Below are 14,078 nucleotides of genomic sequence, written 5' to 3'. Positions count from 1 at the left end.
AAGCCGGTGCGGGAGCGGGTGCGGGAGTCGATGCGGGAGCAGGTGCGGGAGCCGGTGCGGGAGCAGGTGCTCCCAAGAAGTTAGCAAGGGGAAAGTCCTCTGCATTTTTTTCTGGATTTTGCCTTGTCCAAGTGAAAACGCCCGTCACCAAGGAAGTAGACAAATCTGCAACCACCTATTTTGCGGCAGCTACCGCTGTTGCGACTGTCTGACATGATTTCTTCTCAACCGCAATCTCAACCTTCTGGTCGATGTTTTCTTCAGTTAACCTCCGTCTTTGCTTTCTCTCCTCCGTGGTCTCACGGTAGTACTTCTTCCACGTGGCGTTGTCTCCGACACCGTGCACGTCCATACGATGGTCGAGTATCCATCGGTTGTCGTTTCAATATGTTCAACGCCCGGTTGAATGGAGTGTCCCACTTGGGCCTCGCCAATGCCTCAGACGGCGAGTCGCTTTCTGCCGCAATCCGGTGCTGCTCTCTCTGCAAAAGGCACAAGGATCGTTTACAAATATGACTAACGTGTGCAGTCGAATTGATCAGAAACTAAAATTACCAGCAGTCTCATGAACTCTGTAATGACCGGTGTTGTCTCGGAAACCTTCTTCACTGGGTTCCAACGGTGCCGGGCCCTCAGGACGTCACGCTCCTGCGGGACGGTGAAATCCGCCAAGGGGTCTGGGATGCCCAGACTCGCGGCTTCCGCGTCCTCCATGGCCCATTTGGACCTCTTTCCGCCGTAACCACAGCTTCTGAGGTGGTGGCTCCCAATGTTCCTCTCTTGAAGCCCCTTCATGTACTTAGACTTTTTTTTCGTAGCTTCGGCCTCGCAAGCCTCCTTGAATATTTGAAACTGCTCTTCTGTGATTGTCGGATTGTCCTTTACAATCTCGTAGTAGGGTTCCTTCTTGTCGATGATCTTTGCTTTCACTCGAGTTTTCCAGGTGGCCAACGCGTCGCTAAACTTCGTCATGGCGTGTTTGTTTATCTTCTTCATTGCCGGGTCCTCGTCTGGATCTTCATAATCCTTCTCATTCCATCCCGGGAACAAGAATATCTGGTGAAACTTCTTTAGGAGGGAGCTCCTCATATTTTCTATCTTCTGTAGTTTCTCATCGTTGATGGTGGTGGTTGTCCGTACGATGCAGCCTATTTGATTGCCGTAGCACGCGCGCGCTTCATCAGGCGCCTTTGGCTCAAAATTGCCGTCGTCCACCTCCGTGACCACCAGTCTAGTAGTCCTGAGTTTGTTAGGAAGCCATTGCCTCTTTGCTTTGGGTTCTACACCGGCTCCGCTCCGCGAGGCAGCACCGGTCTCAGTCTCAGCGCCGGTCTCGATGTCGGTCTGAGTCTCAGCGCCGGTCTCAGTCTCAGCACCGGTCTGCGTGTCGGTCTCAGTCCCCGATGCCACCGGTGGGCCCAGCAACAACATCGGTTGATCGTCGGTAAGGCTAAAAAATTCGTCTGCCGCCCGGTAGACGTTGTCGCAATCACCAGAACCCTGTCCTTCATCGTTGCTAGCCATGTTTCCTATGATTAAATCTAGTCAATTAATTCTAGACCTAATAAAATGAATAATGACATAAAAAGGGCCTATTGTTTTGCAGGAATGTTGACTCCTTCCTGGTGCGGCAAATCCCGGGCACTCGATATGTCCTAGTTTGTAGCACAAGTCATGCCGAAATTCACGGAAAATTTTGGCATGACCTTTGCTAAAAAGTGGACAAATCGAGAACCTGAAATTTGCCGGAACAGAAATGAATCAACATTCCGGTAAAACATAGGCCACTCAGCATCATTCCCTGGAAACAACAAAGCCACTTGGGCACAATCGAACAACTTCAATGAAAAGATATAACATGACCACTTCAATGAAAAGATATAATCAACAATAAAATTCTAGGAAGGGATCATCTTTAAAATAAAATTTGCCTAAATTATTTTCCTTGAAAAATAGTGGTCTTTTCAAAAATCAAAAACCTTTGCAAAATGACCTCACTAAACACTTCTCTGCCTAGGACAGAACCCAAATTATGTTGATCTAGCTATTCCTCTCTCACACACAAACACACATTATTATCTCTAATCCTTCTCTGCCTAGGACAGAACCCAATTAAATTGCAAAGGAACTCCATTTCTCTAACCCTTCCGACCTAATGCTCTGAAATAAAATTTTCCTCTAACCTAGCCAACCTACTTAACCTAGCTTGTTAATCCAATGAACCTAATTAACCTACCTATTTAACCAAGTTAATTAATCTAGTTTACCTAGATAATTAACCCTAATTAAACTAGTTAACGCAGCTAGTTCTCTGTCAAAGCCCTAAATAAATTTTTGCACTAGTTAACCTAGATAATTAACCTAATTAAACTAGTTAACCTGACTAGTTCTCTGTCAAAGCCCTAACTAAATTTTTGCACTAACCTAGATAATTAACTTAATTAAACTAGTTAACCTAACTACTTCTCTGTCAAAGCCCTAACTAAATTTTTGCCCTAACCTAGATAATTAACCTAACTAAACGAGCTAACCTATGCATGAGAGAGAGGAGGGGTGGGGGCTTACAAAGGATGGCTCCGGTGGTGGCGAGGGAGGCAGGGGCATCTCCGGTGATGGCGAGGGAGGCAGTTGTGGCGAGGAAGGATCCGGTGGCGTCGACGGCGGCTCCGGTGGCGTTGACGAGGCTGCGCGGCTCCGTGGCGTTGGGGGCAGCTCCGGTAGCGTCGACAGCGCACGGCTCTGGTGGCGTCGACATCGGCAGGAGACGGCGACGAAGTGGGGCGACGGCGAATCGGGGAGACGGCGGCGGGGTGGGTTGAGGGATTTGGGGGAGAAGTGGTGGCCGGGGGGAAACGGTTTTTTGGTTAAGTCAAACTTAGCGGTAGCGCGTTTGGTAAAACGCGCTATAGCTAAGATAGCTATAGCGTTTTTTACAAAACACGATGCTGCTATAGCTATGTAATTTTCTTCCATTTTTTAATTTCCTTTTCTGTTTCTATAGCGGGGGTCTAGGACACGCGTTGCAGCTACGTTAGCTATAGCGCCTCTTACGAACACACGCTACTGCTATGCCTTCCTCCGTTTTTTCGCTTTTTCATTTATTTTGCTTTACATTTTATTTTTTCCTTTCTCCTTTTTCTATTTCTTTCATTTTCATTTACTTTTCTATTTGTTTTTCATCTTATTTTATTTCTGTTAGTAGTAGTACTCTTCTTAGGAAACGCGCTACTACTTATGCCCTAGCGGTAGCGCGCTTCTTCCAAGCCCGCTACGGCTATGCGTAGCCTATCATTCTACCAATGGAAATATTAGTAGTAGCGCTTTTGCCACTACACGCGCTACTGCTAAGGTTGTATCTGTAGCACGGTTTTTTCTCAAACGCTACTGCTATCTAGCACTAGCACCCTTTTTTGACCCGTGTTGTTGCTAAATTTCTGTGTATAAGGTTTTCCCTAGTAGTGCAAGGGGAGCCAAAGAATATTCTTGAGTATTAGCAGTTGAGTTGTCAATTCAACCACACCTGGATAACTTAGTATCTGCAGCAAAGTGTTTAGTAGCAAAAGTGGTATGATAATAATAGTAGCGGTAGCAAAAGTAAAGATAAATCTTTTTGGGTTTTTGTAGTAGTTGTAACAGTAGCAACGGAAAAGTAAATAAGCGAAGAACAATATATGAAAAGCTCGTAGGCAATGGATCAATGATGGATAATTATGCCAGATGCGATTCCTCATGTAATAGCTATAACATAGGGTGATATAGAACTAGCTCCAGTTCATCAATGTAATGTAGGCATGTATTCCATAAATAGTCATACGTGCTTATGGAAAAGAACTTGCATGACATCTTTTGTCCTACCCTCCCGTGTTCAGCGGGGTCCTTACGGAAACTAAGGGATATTAAGGCCTCCTTTTAACAGAGGACCGGAACAAAGCATTAGTACAAAGTGAATACATGAACTCCTCAAACTACAGTCATCACCGAGAAGTATCCCGATTATTGTCACTTCGGGGTTGTCGGATCATAACACATAATAGGTGACTATATACTTGCAAGATAGGATCAAGAACACACATATATTCATGAAAACATAATTGGTTCAGATCTAAAATCATGGCACTCGGGCCCTAGTGGCAAGCACTAAGCATAGCAAAGTCATAGCAACATCAATCTCAAAACCCTAAAAAACTAACTTGATTACATGGTAAATCTCATCCAACCCATCACCGTCCAGCAAGCCTACGATGGAATTACTCACGCACGGCGGTGAGCATCATGAAATTGGTGATGGAGGATGGTTGATGATGACGACGGCGACAAATCCCCCTCTCCGGAGCCCCGAACGGACTCCAGATCAGCCCTCCCGAGAGAGATTAGGGCTTGGCGGCGGCTCCGTGTCGTGAAACGCGATGAAACTTTCTCTCCGATTTTTTTCTCCCCGAGACGGTATATATGGAGTTGGAGTTGAGGTCGGAAGGTGTCCAAGGGCCCACGAGATAGGAGGGCGCAACCTAGGGGGGTGCGCCCCTGTCTCGTGGACAGCCCGTGGGCCCCCTGGCCTTCATTCTTTCGCCAAAAATTCTTATTAATTCTGAAAAGTGCCTTCGTGGATTTCCAGGACATTCTGAGAACTTTTCTTTTCTACACATAAAACAACATCATGGCAGTTCTGCTGAAAATAGCGTCAGTCCGAGTTAGTTTCATTCAAATCATGCAAGTTAGAGTCCAAAACAAGGGCAAAAGTGTTTGGAAAAGTAGATACGTTGGGGACATATCAACTCCCCCAGGCTTAAACCTTTGCTTGTCCTCAAGCAATTCAGTTGATAAACTGGAAGTGATAAAGAAAAACTTTTACAAACTCTGTTTGCTCTTGTTGTTGTAACATGAAAAGCCAGCATTCAAGTTTCAGCAAATATTATGAACTAACCATACTAACAATAACACATAGGTCTCACAATTACTCATATCAATAACATACCCCCAAAAGAAAAAAAATAAAATAAAACTATTTACATGGGAAAGCTCCCAACAAGTAAAAGAAGAACGAGAAATCTTTTTGGGTTTTTCATTTTAATTTCTGCTACAAGTAAGGAAATTAAACTAACTAATTTTTTGGGTTTTTCTTAAGGTTTATCAAACACATAAGAAGAAAGCTAGAAAAAGAAATTTAAACTAACATGGATAATACAATGAAAGAGTGTGAGCACCGACGACTAGTGTGTGAACATGGATGTAAAGTCGGTGAGAAATACGTACTCCCCCAAGCTTAGGCTTTTGGCCTAAGTTGGTCTAATACCAAGGACCGCCGCTACTCTCGCCGGTGTAGTGGGAGGTGTAATCAGGATACCACTGGCTGGTCATCTCCAGATCCCACTGGACAGATGATGCACGATAAGGGTCCAATTAAGGTTCCGGCTCAGGTTCAGGTTCCGGGGTAAAAGCTTGGGCTAGATGATTGTTCACGGCCTCCGGCGTGACAAGACGACTTTCTGCAAGCAAATCAAACAACAGAGGTGCAGGCAAAATAATATACTCAAAGTGTTTCTTATTGAATCTAAGTCTATAAAAGAGCATCTTCTCTTCATTGTCAACAATAAACTTGTGTGCTACCATGCTTTTGTAATCTAAAATCCGAGGAGGTAATTTTGTCTCCTCCTCCTCAAGGTGCCTAATGGGTATCTGAAAATGTTCAGCAAGACGTGCAGCATAGATACCTCCAAATATGGGGCCTTTTGTACGATTCAGGGCTTGCCGTTTAGCAACGACGGCACACATACTAAAAGTATTGTCTCCCAGCAAAACATGTTGAAGAATAATAATATCTGGAACGCTCAAGTTTCCACTATTTCCATGACCAATCAAGCATCTACTAGCAAATATGGCAAAGTAGCGTAAAACGGGAAAGTGTATGCTAGAGACTTTTGCCTCAGAGCCCTTCTTTGGCTCTTCTACAGCAATAGTTTTAACGAAACCATCCACATCTTCACGATGGGGTTCCTCTAATTCTCCCTCATAAGGTATCCTACATACCGCGCAAAAATCACGTAAAGACATTTCTCTGAATTCATCATATAAATGAAATGATACTGCAGGCGGTGACTTCTTAGGATAATAATAAAAGTTTTGCACGAAAGTATTGGTAAGTAAGAGATACTGATCGATTCGGTCATTCATGAAACCGGTGAGGCCTGCAGTCCCGATTAAAGCATAAAAGTCTTCATGAATTCCGGCTTCTTTCAAGAAATCCTCACACGGCCATTCACATGACCGTACTTCCGCTATGCGAGGAAGATTATACTTGGGGTTTTCCTTCTCTTTGTCTTGTTTTTCCTTAGAACTTTGGCTAGAAGAGCCTTTAAAGAGCCTCTTTAACATTTTCTGAAAATTTCTGAAATTTTAGTAATTTCAAAATAAAAGTGAATAAAACTAAACAAGATTGATAGCAACTACTCCTACAAGTGCCTAGAGCCTATATCATGCATTGGAATTGCTTGGTACCTCAAAAATTTAACATGCAAGCTCAAGAACATGGTCACCTATGCGGCAAAAATTTGCAATGAATAAAGCACTAGAACAAAAATTATTTGGACCAATGGAGGAGTCACATACCAAGCAACAATCTCCCAAAGCAGTTTTGCGAATGGAGCTTTGAGCTAAGAGATTGAAAATCGCAGCAAAACGAGCTAGAACTCGGGCTTGAGCTGGATGGGGATTTTTTTGGGTAGAAGATGAAGTGTGTGGGTGCCGGCATAAGTGGAGGGGACCCACCTGGGGACCACGAGATAGGGGGGCGCGCCCTCCTCTCTCGTGGCCTGGTGCTTGCCCCTCTTGCAGTGTTTTCAGTGCCTAAAATCCTCAAATATTCCAGAAAAAATCATACTAAATTTGCAGGGCATTTGGAGCACTTTTACTTTCGGACTATTTTTTAATGCTCGGATAATTCAGAAAACAGACAGATAATACTATTTTTGCTTTATTTAATCTAAATAACAGAAAGTAAAAAGAGGGTACACAAGGTTGTGCCTTCTAGTTTCATCCATCTCGTGATCATCAAAATGAACCCACTAACAAGGTTGATCAAGTCTTGTTAACAAACTCATTCTGAATAACATGGAACCGGAGAAATTTGGAATGACACTAAGTTACCTCAACAGGGATATGAAAATCCCCAACAATAAGAATATCATACCTTTTCTTGACAGTAGGGAGAGGAAATTCAAAACCTCCAAAAATGATAGTTGGAACTTTTTCAATAGAATTGATGCTATGAACTTGAGATTGTTTCCTCGGAAAGTGTACCGTATGCTCATTACCATTAACATGAAAAGTGACATTGCCTTTGTTGCAATCAATAACAGCCCCTGCAGTATTAAGAATAGGTCTACCAAGGATAATAGACATACTATCGTCCTCAGGAATATCAAGAATAACAAAGTCCGTTAAGATGGTGACATTTGCAGCCACAACAGGCACATCCTCACAAATACCGACAGGTATAGCAGTTGATTTATCGGCCATTTGCAAAGATATTTCAGTAGGTGTCAACTTATTCAATTCAAGTCTACGGTATAAAGAGAGAGGCATAACACTAACACCGGCTCCAAGATCACATAAAGCAGTTCTAACATAATTTCTTTTAATAGAGCATGGTATAGTTGGAACACCCGGATCTCCAAGTTTCTTTGGTATTTCACCCTTAAAAGTGTAATTAGCAAGCATGGTGGAAATTTCAGCTTCCGGTATCTTTTTTTATTTGTGATGATATCCTTCATATACTTAGCATAAGGATTTACTTTAAGCATATCAGTTAAGCGCATACGTAAGAAAATAGGTCTAATCATTTCAGCAAAGCGCTCAAAATCCTCATCATCCTTTGACTTGGATGGTTTAGAAGGAAAGGGCATGGGTTTCTGAACCCATGGTTCTCTTTCTTTACCGTGCTTCCTAGCAACAAAATCTCTCTTATCATAACATTGATTCTTTGATTGTGGGTTATCAAGACCAACAGCAGGTTCGATCTCTACATCATTGTTTTTGCTAGGTTGAGCATCAACATGAACATTATCATTAACATTATCACTAGGTTCATGTTCATCACCTGATTGTGTTTCAGCATCAGAAATAGAAATATCATTGGGATTCTCAGGTGTGTCTATAGTAGGTTCACTAGAAGCATGCAAAGTTCTATCATTTTTCTTCTTCTTTTTAGAAGAACTAGGTGCCTCTAAATTATTTCTCTGAGAATCTTGCTCGATTCTCTTAGGGTGGCCTTCAGGATACAAAGGTTCCTGAGTCATTCTACCAGTTCTAGTAGCCACTCTAACAGCAAAGTCATTTTTATTATTTAATTCAGCAAGCAAATCATTTTGAGCTTTGAGTACTTGGTCAGCTTGACTAGCAACCATAGAAGCATATTTGCTAACACGGTGAAGTTCATCTTTAACTCTAGCCAGATTATCACCTACGCGTCCTATCTCGAAAACATTATTCTTTAACTCTCTACCAACATAAGCATTAAAACTTTCTTGTCTAGCCATAAAGTCATCAAATTCATCTAAGCATGGGCTATGCAATTTAGTAGAAGGTACTTCAACTTTATCATATCTATGGAGAGAATTTACCTTTACTACCTGTGTCAGGTTATCAAGACAATGTGGTTCTTCAGGCAGTAAATTAAGACCATGTATTTCTTCAATAGGAGGTAAATTCTTAACATCTTCAGCTTTAATACCTTTTTCTTTCATTGATTTCTTTGCCTCTTGCATATCTTCAGGACTGAGAAATAAAACACCTCTCTTCTTCGGAGTGGGTTTATGAATAGGCTCATGAGTTGGCTCAATTGGTTCAGGAACTGGCTCAGGAAGAGTCCAATTATTTTCATTAGTCAACATATTATTCAATAGTTTTTCAGCTTCGTCGACTGTTCTTTCCCTGAAAACACAACCAGCACAACTATCCAAGTAGTCCTTGGAAGCATCGGTTAGTCCATTATAAAAGATATCAAGTATTTCATTTTTCTTAAGAGGATGATCAGGCAAAGCATTAAGTAACTAGAGAAGCCTACCCCAAGCTTGTGGGAGACTCTCTTCTTTGATTTGCACAAAATTATATATTTCCCGCAAGGTAGCTTGTTTCTTATGAGCAGGGAAATATTTAGCAGAGAAGTAATAAATCATATCCTGGGGACTACGCACACAACCAGGAGCAAGAGAATTATACCAAGTCTTAGCATCACCCTTTAATGAGAACAGGAATATCTTAAGGATATATAAATAGCGAGACTTCTCATCATTAGTAAATAGGGTGGCTATATCATTAAACTTGGTAAGATGTGCCACAACAGTTTCAGATTCAAGGCCATAAAAAGGATCGGATTCAACTAAAGTAATAATATCAGGATCAACAGAGAATTCATAATCCTTATAAGTAACATAGATAGGTGAAGTAGCAAAAGCAGGATTGGGTTTAATTCTAGCATTAAGAGGCTGTTGCTTGCATTTAGCTAATAATTTCTTAAGATCATTTCTATCATTGCAAGCAAGAATTTCCATAGCAGTTGTTTCATGCATAACATAACCCTTAGGAACAACAGGTAAAACATAATCATTGGGGGGACCTTCATCATCACTATCATCAATAATAGGTTCTTCAATATTTTCATTCCCCCTAAATCTAGCAAGTTTTTCATCTAGAAATTCACCTAGTGGCACAGTAGTATCACGCACAGAAGTAGTTTCATCATTCATAGCAGAAGTGGCATCATCAATAACATGCGACATATCAGAATTCATAGCAGTAGCAGGTTTAGGTGTCGCAAGCTTACTTATAATGGAAGGAGAATCTAGTGCAGAGCTAGATGGCAGGTCCTTACCTCCCCTCGTAGTTGAGGGCAAAATAGTAGTTCGATCGTCTTTCAAGTTCTTCATAGTGATCAACAGATATAAATCCCAAGTGACTCAGAGAATAGAGCTATGCTCCCCGGCAACGGCGCCAAAAATTAGTCTTGATAACCCACAAGTATAGGGGATCGCAACAGCTTTCGAGGGTAGAGTATTCAACCTAAATTTATTGATTCGACACAAGGGGAGCCAAAGAATATTCTTGAGTATTAGCAGTTGAGTTGTCAATTCAACCACACCTGGATAACTTAGTATCTGCAGCAAAGTGTTTAGTAGCAAACGTGGTATGATAATACTAGTAGCGGTAGCAAAAGTAAAGATAAATGTTTTTAGGTTTTTGTAGTAGTTGTAATGGTAGCCATGGAAAAGTAAATAAGAGAAGAACAATATATGAAAAGCTCGTAGGCAATGGATCAATGATGGATAATTATGCCGGATGCGATTCCTCATGTAATAGCTATAACATAGGGTGATATAGAACTAGCTCCAGTTCATCAATGTAATGTAGGCATGTATTCCGTAAATAGTCATACGTGCTTATGGAAAAGAACTTGCATGACATCTTTTGTCCTATCCTCCCGTGTTCAGCGGGGTCCTTACGGAAACTAAGGAATATTAAGGCCTCCTTTTAATAGAGGACCGGAACAAAGCATTAGCACAAAGTGAATACATGAACTCCTCAAACTACGGTCATCACCGAGAAGTATCCCTATTATTGTCACTTCGGGGTTGTCGGATCATAACACATAATATGTGACTATAGAATTGCAAGATAGGATCAAGAACACACATATATTCATGAAAACATAATAGGTTCAGATCTGAAATCATGGCACTCGGGCCCCAGTGACAAGCATTAAGCATAGCAAAGTCATAGCAACATCAATCTCAAAACCCTAACAAAACTAACTTGATTACATGGTAAATCTCATCCAACCCATCACCGTCCAGCAAGCCTACGATGGAATTACTCACGCACGGCGGTGAGCATCATGAAATTGGTGATGGAGGATGGTTGATGATGACGACGGCGATGAATCCCCCTCTCCGGAGCCCCGAACGGACTCCAGATCAGCCCTCCCGAGAGAGATTAGGGCTTGGCAGCAGCTCCGTGTCGTGAAACGCGATGAAACTTTCTCTCCGATATTTTTCTCCCCGAGACGGTATATATGGAGTTGGAGTTGAGGTCGGGAGGTGTCCAGGGGGCCTACGAGATAGGAGGGCGCGCCCTAGGGGGGCACGCCCCCTGTCTCGTGGACAGCCCGTGGCCCCCCAGGCCTTCATTCTTTCGCCAAAAATTCTTATTAATTTTGAAAAGTGCCTCCGTGGATTTCCAAGACATTCCGAGAACTTTTCTTTTCTACACATAAAACAACATCATGGCAGTTCTGCTGAAAATAGCATCAGTCCGGGTTAGTTTCATTCGAATCATGCAAGTTAGAGTCCAAAACAAGGGCAAAAGTGTTCTGAAAAGTAGATACGTTGGAGACGTATCAGTAGGGTGAAATTTTCCTTAAGCGATGTCCAAAGATCTTCTTTCTGCATATCGGAGACATAAGACACCTCAGGGTCTTCATTCTTAGGCTTTAACCATTGCTGGATACTGATCGGGATCTTGTCCCTAACAAGAACCCTGCACTGAGCACGAAATGCATCCCTTGTCCGGATGGGTTCAATCGGCTTGCCATCGCGCGCGATTGCTGTGATCTCAAACCTTTCATCCGAGCGCACCTTTTTCTCCAGGCCTCATTTCTTTACCGAAGTTGTGCTCGATCCGGAGGGCTAGAGAAAAGAAGAAAGACGAGAGTTAATTAATATGTGTACATACAAAAACAATGAATGCATCAATTAGCTAGCTAGTCAGCACGGGCTTAACTAAATATACCTGGCCGGACTTGGTTCGGTCACCGGAGCCGTCATCACGATCTACTTCTTGTACCGGCATTGGGTCACCGGAGCCATCATAATCATAACATTCTTCTTCACTACCCAGTCCTTCCAGACATCGGTGTCGTTGAGAAACGATGCAATGACATCACTTCCTTTTGCGATTATGTCCCCCAACATCTCTTCTGTTGCTTCGTCTCGGGGGTGCTCCATAGTTTCTGCAAATATTTACAACATGGCAATTATTATTCAAACATGACAGATGGATATATTAGTGGCAAACGTAGAACTAGCTAGCGAATATAATCACAATAAGGAATCATATTAGTGGCCTTGACACTGCTTCTCTAGGGTTTGGGGTGGCCTCGGCAACGCTTCAAGGGTTTGGGGTGGCCTTGACAATGCTTCAAGGGTTTGGGGTGGCCTCGACGATAACGCTCTTTTAACTTGGTAAATTTGGGTGGCCTCGAAAGAGTTTGTCGGGTAGGGGCGCGGCGGGAGGGGGTAGGAGACCAACATCGTTTTTTTCTAGGGTTTGGTGTCCTAGAGAGTTTTGGTCGAGCGATAGGGCCGGGGCGGTGCTCCCTGGTATAAGTTATCACGATCAAGAGGGGGTATATATATCGACCACCCCTCATGTCGAAGTTATCTAGGAGGGGGTTATATCGACAACAACGACATACATACATGGGAAAATAATGTTATCGGGGAGGGGGTATATTGATCCTCCCCTCGTGTTGAAGTTATCAGGAGGGGGTATATCAACAACGACATACCCGATAAAAAATAAGAAGACAAAAGAATAAATGAAAAGAGGAGAAGAAGAAAGGAATAGAAGAGAAGCAATCGAAGAAAAAAAAGAAGATTTTTTTTCTATTTTTTTCTTCTTCTCCTTTATTCCTTTCTTCTTCTCCTCTTCTTTTTCTTCTTTTTTCCTCTTCTTATCTATTTCTCCTCTTATTCCTCTCCTCTTCTTCTTTCTTCCTCTTCTTATTTTCTTTTTTCCTATCCTTCTTTTTCTTCTTCTTCCTTCTTAATATCACTTAGCAACTTTTGCAACGATAGGGGGGTGCTCCTGTGGTCTAAAATCGGTCTATGCATGATAGAAAATTCTGAAAAAATTACATCTATGATCCCTCGACGTCCCCGCCTCTCTCATGAACAAAAAAAATCTATGAATAAAAAAACAGCATGTTCTATGAACAAAAAAATATCATATTTCATCCACATCCATGCATACATCATATATGTGATCATCTATGAAAAAAAACATATACATGAAAAAAAACAATTATGATAACAAGCATATATATCATCATATATATGAAAAAACAAGCATATACATGAAAAAAAACAAGCATATATATGAAAATAAATGCTATGGAGGGCGTCGGCCGGACCAAGGTGAGAGGAGCGCGGGGTCGGCGGTGAGGACGCTGACGGGGCAGTGGGTGCGCGCTCGGGGTAGGGGGCGACGGCGACCGCACCTGTTTATAAGTGAAAGTCTGCCCTCCCATTTGAACTCCTCACTATTGCAGGCCTACTGGCCTAAACTTGTGTCTCTGCATGTGGGCCTGCTGGGCCATTTGCGGGCCTGAATCCTGGCCCAATAGGGTTTCTAGTCGTATTCAGGCCGTGGTGGCCCAATAGGTGGCAATTTTTTTATTTTTTCCCAGTTTTTTTGTTTACTTTTTTTCTTTATTTATTTTGTTTTGTTTTGTTTATAATTACTTATTTATTTTATTTTATGATAATTCTTTTTTCTATTAAAGTTTCTAACAAAAAAGTTCTTTATGAAAATTCTTTTTGCTTTTACTGATTTTGAACAGAAAATACTTTGATAATTTTAGTTTCATAAATTCATTTATGTGATTAAAGTTTATTGTATTGTATTTTATTTTATTTTATGAAAATTCTGCTTATATATTTTATTATAGTTTATATTATTTTGTTCCAAATTACTTATTTATTTTATTTTATGATAATTATTTTTGCTATTATAGTTTTTCTGTGTTCAAAATGCACCATTCAGAGCCACATCATCAATTTACAACCATTTCTGACTTCATTTGTTATTTTTAATGCATTTATTGATTATTTTGAGCTATAAGACCATGAAATTAAAAAGCATTTGAAATGAACTCTGAAAAGGTTTCAAGTTGGCATGGTATCATCATTTCACCCACATAGCATGTGCGAGAAAGTAGAGAGGGTTACGGCAAAAACTGGATGCACTTTGTGTACAAAACGGACAATCTCTTTCGAAGTACCAGGGTTTCATACGGAAACTCGTCT

This window comes from Triticum aestivum, chromosome 6B (genome assembly GCF_018294505.1).
Source record: "Triticum aestivum cultivar Chinese Spring chromosome 6B, IWGSC CS RefSeq v2.1, whole genome shotgun sequence".
NCBI classification, from domain to species: Eukaryota; Viridiplantae; Streptophyta; class Magnoliopsida; order Poales; family Poaceae; genus Triticum; species Triticum aestivum.
This window is presented reverse-complemented; position numbering follows the sequence as displayed.